Here is a 7,800-nt window from a genome sequence, read left to right as displayed (position 1 = left end):
GGAGAGTTGTCTCCTGGCTAACAGCCTGTGGAGTGGCTGTGTGTAATGGCTGCCAGCGTCTGAGAGTCCCAGAGGAGAGAGTGGATGTCTGCAGCGTGGAGCAACAGCCATGAGGAAACCCTGACGTGGGGGAGATAATGATGAGGCTGAAGAGCCTGTGTATGCTGCTATGTTTTGTTGGAAAACCTGTGCCGGATGTGATTTGTTCACTGCCTAGCGAGAATCCCCTACTTAAATGACAGCGCTACCTCACATTTGGTGGAGAAAGCTATGGGCATTGTTGTAGCCTTGTTGCTGGGAGCAACGGAAGAGGACTGCAAAGTCGGTTGCTAAGGACAACGCTGAGCCAGGAGGGCTGACGGTTGGGGAAGCCACTGCCCGGCTGTGGTTCTGGAACCGTGGGGCGCCTAGTGAGTAAGGCACTATCTGGATCAGGGAGCCCAGTGCGGCCGTTTCCCCAGGAGAAAGAGACTTATAGGATACCTCTGCGGTAGAGGGGTCCAAGAGCCTGCGCGGTCAGCAGGTGACGGCCATGAAAGTCGTGTGGTACTGACCTGGGTCAGTGGGAAAGACTGTGTTCCTGGAGAGTCAGTGTTGGGAGGATCCCTGGAGTACGTGGTATGACCTTGGACCTGGTGAGGCGTGAGTGTTGGGCAGTCTCAGGTGGAGACGGATGTCCTGAAGAGCACCCGCTGAGCCCCTGGACCTGGTGAGGCCGGTGTGTTGGGAAACCCTGGGAGGAGGGTCGGCTCCCTGAATAGCACCCGGTGCGCCCTGTGTGTTGGACGGTCTCAGGCGGAGACGGTACGTTCTGAATAGCACACAGACAGGACACGTGAGTTTTTGTGTGGTGTGTTTTTTCTTCTTTTCTCAACTCAGCCTGCGGTGGCTCAGTGGGAGTCAAGAAAGTGACAAGCGGCTTCCGGTAACTCGGCGGGGTTACGAAGTGGACAAGCGGCTTCCGGTGGATCAGCGGGTCCACGAAGACGGCGCAGCAGGAGCTGTGGCAGCACCAAAAGGAACTGGTGTGGTGTTGGTGATCAGTGACAGCAGGAGCTGTGGTGGTGCCAACAAGGACTTGTGTGGTATCGTTAAGACATAAACTGTGTTGTCTGAACTGTGGTCTGAGAAGACCGGTATAACGGACATGGGGAGATCCCGAAAGGGGGTGGAGTCCCAGAAAGGGGCGGTGACCCAAATCCGGGTGGTAACCCAGAAAGGGGTGGAGTCCCGGGAGGGGGTGGCAACCCAAAGTGGGGTGGTGGTCCAGAAAGGGGCCAAGTTTGAAGAAATGACAGCACTGGGTGACTCAGTGGGTATGTCTGAAGTACCGCAGTGTGGGTGTATGTCTTGGTCAGAATGTGGGATATCCTTTCCGGATAGTAACGATGGGCCGCAGGTGTGTACCGTGATGCTGTACCAGGAAGGAGTCCCTGGTAAGCTGGACTCAAAGAGTCAGGTGACTTTGACAGGAGCTCCGCTCGTTTTATCCCTGACTGAGAAAAACGTCAGAGTTCGCTGCGTCCACGGGGTCATTGTGAATTATAAGGTGGACAGAGTCCTGATTGAGATGACAAAGGGGGAGTACCAAGGTGGTAGTATGCCACCAAACTTAGTGCATACCTTTGAGAGGCGCTGGGACTTTGTCAAATTTGATGATGTGGGGCAGGAGGATAGAGACGTTTCTACTGTGGGGCTAGCAGACAATGAGACGCTGACGCCCCCTAACGTGGACAGGCCAGACGTAGGGGTGACTGGAGAAAGAATGGCGTCGGACGAATTTACTGACCTGACGTCACATGAAGGGTACCACAGTATGAATGAGAAGGGTGTGGTAAACAAAAAGAGCGGAGCTGACACACGGATAGAGAGTGCCTTGGGAGTTCACCATATGGTGTGGTGTGATTGTGACGTGTTGTTGCCAGTAGCCACCACTAGGACAGAATCTAGTGCTGTGCTGACTGAAACTCGTGACAGGACTGATGGTAACCTGATCGAGAAGATAACGGAAGTAGAAACACGGTCAGAGGGTAACGGGGGCTCGACTGACGGGACTAACACAGGGGTACACTTTGACGATATAAGTAAAGAAATAGTGGTGCAACACATGCTGGCCAAAAGAGAACAAGAGCAGGAGATACAGTTAATAAAAGAGACAGTGAAGGAACATCTCGAATGAGAAAGAGTGATGAGACAAACGGCCGAGCACAGAGTGGAGGAGCTCGAGAAAGAAGTCCTGAAGCTCAGAGGTCACCTGTCAACGTGGCACAGCGTGAACAACACCTTAAGAGAGGATGTGGAAGGGCTTGAGAAAGAAGTCTTGGAGCTCAGAGGTCACCTGTCAATGTGGCAAAATGTGAACAAGACCCTTAGGGAAGAGATGGAACAACTTAGAGGCGTAGTAAAAGGTCTTCTGCGGGAGAGGAGCTTGGACGGAGATGTAGAGCGGCCGGGTCCGAGTGATAACAAGATGGAACTGCCGGAACCCATCTTAACAGAGGGTAATGAAGAAATGAGATCTCCTAAAGTTGGTGAACAAAGAACTGAAGAAATCAGTCACCCGGTCGGGTCAACTGTAGGGAGGGAAGTGTCCGTGGTGAAGCCAGAGCCTCCTGGCCAGGAAAAGAGCAAGGCCACGACCTTCAAGTGAATGATTGATGTACCAGAAGACATGCAAGAAGCCTGTGCTGAGGAAGGTGTGCATGAGGCTTTCAAAGAGGCGGTCAAAGCGTGTAAGGTGCACTGGGCACCTGAGACTCGGCAGTTGGTGACAGTATCAGTCAGAGAAGATACATCAAACCGAGTAGCTGTCTTGAAAGAGATGCATTTGCAGTGTCTCCACGCCAAACAGTTGGTCAGGCAGAGTAATGTGAAGGCTGCTCGACACCTAGTTAGCAAGGGAGGCTATGGATCGGCCTGGTTTGCGGAAAGAGGTGGTTCTGGTACCCAAAGCTCTGATTGGGAGAATCATTGGAAGATCCGGGAAGGTAATGCAAGACCTTGTGAATATCTCCGGTGTGGTGAGGGTGAGGATCCCTCCTGATGATGAAGACCAGATATCCAGTGAAGTGGGTAGGATTCCCATCATGGTGGTTGGCTCCGTGAAGAGCCTGAGAGACTTTCGGATGCTCGTGGAGTATCGAGTGGGGTACCTGCAAGAAATTGAGCAGTTGAGGCTGGACCGCTGGTGAATTAATAAAGAAGTACGGAATACCAGGTGGCGGCCGCCTTCATCCCAAGATGTAAGGACCCGAAGGGTTCCGCCAGGAAGTGACAGGGCAGATGGCCGAAAAATGTCAGCAAGTGGTAGTTCGACTGGCAGGATGTTCCTGTGAGACGCTGAATGGGTCAGATGCAGACCAGACAGTAGGCCCAACTAAGACTGATGACCGCATCAACTGGGAGAGCCGGTCAGTGGGAGAAGGGTCAGGTGACAACGCGCACTGTAAGAGGTTGGTGAATAGACAGTGTCTGATGACGCAGACAGACTGTAACTGGAGGGTCAAAGATCAGGACCGATATTCTGACCGCTGGGGGCGGGGGAGGCCTAACGTAGAGAGGAGGCCGTACGACAGATGGAAAAGGTTCTCTCGACCTATGGGGCAAGGTGTAATGAGTGCCCGGTCTCGAGAGCCTGATGTAATGTTGTGTGTTCAACCCCACAAGTTTGAACAGAGGGGGGAGGTATGTGGTGTATTAACCACTGTGTCCGCTAGGGGGCGCTGTGTGGAGGTCCCAGGGGAAGGGATGAATGGCAGAGTATTGAGTGGCCGTTGTGCATCTCAAAGTGGGTGGCTTTGAGATGGAGATTTGTGTATGTGGATCAGCAAGGACATTGCTGAGGTACTGCGTTAATATGTTAATATGTGAGGGAGAAGTCTCCAGGTAACTAGAGAGTTGGGGGGGTCTGGTTACCTACAAACCCACCCAGGGGCTGTGTTTAAAGCACTGTTGTAAAGAGTGTGAAAATGCCTGAAGGACCTGTGATGAGGTCAGAGTCATGTGACCCAGTGGGCGTGGCTATGAACGATATAATGTGGCCAGGGGGAGTCACAAGGGGTGAATGCAGGGACCTGGTTGGTCCAGAGCGGAAGGTCCCGTGAGGACAGTTGTCTCCTGGCTAACAGCCTGTGGAGTGGCTGTGTGTAATGGCTGCCAGCGTCTGAGAGTGCCAGAGGAGAGAGTGGATGTCTGCAGCGTGGAGCAACAGCCATGAGGAAACCGTGACGTGGGGGAGATAATGATGAGGTTGAAGAGCCTGTGTATGCTGGACATTGCTATCAGAGGGAAACTCTGTAATGGACGCTATGCTGGTGAAATGAACTGTCTGTTGCTGTGATGGTTTATGCTGCATGATAAACCGCATGGACTGCTATGTTTTGTTGGAAAACCTGTCCCGGATGTGATTTGTTCGCTGCCTAGCGAGACCCCCTACTTAAATGACAGCGCTACCTCACAATAGGCAAACAGTGTGGGAGTACTAAATGAATAATGGGAACTTTGGTTTCATGTGGCCATCAAGAATGTCGGTTCAAAAGGTTATTGGGGTGTGTCCAAATTTGGAGCAGGCCTTGCATTCACTTCATGGGCAAACATTATGGGAGTACCAAATGAATAATGGGAACTTCGGTTTCATGTGGCCATCCAGGATGTCGGTTCAAAGGGTTATTGGGGTGTGTCAAAATTTGGAGCAGGCCTTGCATTCACTTCATGGGCAAACATTATGGGAGTATCGAATAAAGGGAACTTTGGTTTCATGTGGCCATCCAGGATGTCTGATCCAAGGGTTATTGGAGTGCTTGTAACTTTGAGGCTGGGCAGGCTATGCATTCCTTGCATAGGCAAACAGTATGGGAGTACCAAATGATTAATGGGAACTCTCATGTGGCCATCCAGGATGTCGGTTCAAATTTTGGGCAGTCCTGCCACTCACTGCATACACAATAACAGTATAAGAGACCCACTGTTTAATAATGGGAACAACAAAGCATAGCCAGCTGATGGCTCTCTAACAATAGTGAGGGCCGACTGCTGGCCCTTTAAGAATAGTAAAGGCCTCCTGATGGCCGTATATGAAATAGCCTTCATGACTTTCAGCGTACCTCCTTCATAAATGAAAAAGGATGTGTCTGATGATGTGTCACACACCACATGGCCAGCTAATGTAAAATGCTACAATGACATTTTCCAGTGAATGCATTTGTCTTGGTTGAAAGCAATGCTAAAGTTGAAAAACGCATCAAAAATGGTACGTGTGAACATAGCCCAAGTGGTGGAGGAACATTTTTGTTTTGGGTTATTTATTTTGCCTTACATATAAATCATTACCCTGGAAAGGATGTTCCTTAGCATATTTCCCAGGAAAATCCAGTTTGTTTTCGTTTCTGTATGTTTTATTGTGCGCCTGTAAAAGTGGCATCACACTCTGACAACATTGTTCACAGCTGTGACCTGAGAGTCAGAAATGCTTCCAGGGGTCTTCCCCATGATATTCCCATGTCATTTGAGCCCTGTTCCCATCGATTTCCAACGTTTTTAGACCCTAAAAAGACCCCGGGGAAGGGAGGTCGCGGCTGGGCTCGTTGCTCAGGTCGAGCACCCAAGTATTTAAATATGCTCTATCCGAGCATTTTAGTGCTCGCCCATCACTAATTCTGTCCAATCATAAGTAATGGGTGTGGCAAGGCTGGGTGAAGGCATAGTTACCAACATTGATGATGGAATACAGATGTTTAAGTACTGTCGCAAGTTCTGCCCAGGGATGACCCTCACCCTACACAGGAACACCCACTTTTGGGTAGGATTTGCATTAACCCTACCCATTTTCATCCAAGGACAGCCCTGAATTAGCTGGGATTGCATCCAAAAAATTGGATGGTCCGGGCAAATTCAGGAATGTAGGCAAGTATGATGGAAACTCCTATTAAAAAATTGTCTCCATAGTGATAGACTTATATAATGAATTGAAAACTTCCACTGACCATACTCAGATTCTACTTGCTTGGAAAATATATGCAAATTACCTCTCTACCAAGAGTAAAAAAAAGTAGCTTAGGCCGGTTTCACACTAGCGCATTTTCAGCGCGCGCACGGCCGGGGGTAGCTCCGCCCCCGATCCGGCTCTCTGCCCGGCGTGCCCGCCCCTTGCCTGTAGCGCCGCCTCCTAGCGGACGGCGGCGCCTGCGATCGGCGCACCCTATCTTTAGCATAGGGTGCGCCGATCGTGCGCAGGTCGTGCGCTAGTTGCGCTTTGACCTGCGCTGCGCACTTTTGACGGTGCGCCGTGCGCGCCAAAATCGAACTTTTCGGATTTTGGCGCGCACGGCGCACCGTCATAAGTGCGCAGCGCAGGTCAAAGCGCAACTAGCGCACGACCTGCGCACGATCGGCGCACCCTATGCTAAAGATAGGGTGCGCCGATCGCAGGCGCCGCCGTCCGCTAGGAGGCGGCGCTACAGGCAAGGGGCGGGCACGCCGGGCAGAGAGCCGGATCGGGGGCGGAGCTACCCCCGGCCGTGCGCGTGCTGAAAATGCGCTAGTGTGAAACCGGCCTCAGTGCCATTTTATAGTCACCCTATAAGTACCTTTTTAGAACCTCCAATAAAGACCTCTCATTGATACAAGTAGCACACTACTTCTCACTGATGAAGGGCAAGAACCCTGAAACAGCAATCTGCAGATGGAGGTTTTTCCATTTGGAGAAGACTCAGATTTGGCTAAATATCTTATGTGATGTGACAAGGCTTGCTAAAGATTTGACGCTGACTTGGGTGGCTTCTTTCAGAAGGCTGTAAGTTTGAAGCTCATTTGCTTTACTGCTGGTAAGGAATGGACCTAAGTGAGTGGTGAAGATGTCTAATGTAGGTGCTAGAATCAGACATGGCAAGTTTCCTATGATACAATCAAGTAGGGTCTATTTAATATCTTCCTTTTCTGACCCATAACCAAAGCTGTATTTTCCATTAGGCACATGGTGACACATACCAGGAACATAGAGTTTCTTATTTATTTATTCTTATAAGAAAGTAGTTGCAGGTAGGAAATATTTGTGCGCACCTGCATGCTAATTAATGTGCATATACTGATGTAGTGACTGTGCATATGTGAGCATGCTTTTAGAAAGTAAGCGTGCCTGTGGGTGCTGGTGAATGTGACTGATTGTTGTGTTTTTATGTTTGCATGTATGTACTAAGTGTTTGTGCCTTTTGGTGTTATAATTGTTAATATTTTCATTACCTTTAAAATGTGATAATTTATTGTGATATATTTAGCTATTTTAATTTGTACGTCAGTATGAAAGTGAGAAATATCCAGAGGTTTGTGCAGAGACATTTACTGTATAGTAGTCAACAAAAATGAGGCGCATTTTATGCGAGTGCCTAGGGTAGCATCAGAGGCATGTAAATAAACATGTTGCCAATACTTCTGGATGTACACAAGTTAGTGCTGCCTGTGGGTGGTTGATCCAGGCCCTCAACCTGTAAGCCATAGGCTGAGTTGTTTGAAAGTCCGAGGAGCACAGTGCCATAACTCATGGGTGTGGGAACTTCAGTTAAGGTTGGTACTTTGCACAGTGACCAGAAAATTGCCCACAGTAAAATTGCCCACAATAAAAATGCCCACACGGAAAATTGCCCACTCGGAAAACTGCCCACATGGAAAACTGCCCACATGGAAAATTGCTCAGCCGGAAAATTGCCCACACAGAAAATTGCCAATTGCATCATCACAAAGTTTCAGATCTTTGATATTTGAGGTGCAAGATGAGGATGTTCACATGATATCTGAAAAATGCCCACA

The sequence above is a fragment of the Dendrobates tinctorius genome, unplaced genomic scaffold, assembly GCF_039654945.1.
Source record: "Dendrobates tinctorius isolate UK_male_01 unplaced genomic scaffold, ASM3965494v1 ptg000383l, whole genome shotgun sequence".
Classification (NCBI taxonomy): domain Eukaryota; kingdom Metazoa; phylum Chordata; class Amphibia; order Anura; family Dendrobatidae; genus Dendrobates; species Dendrobates tinctorius.
Note: the sequence above shows the minus strand (reverse complement) of the source record.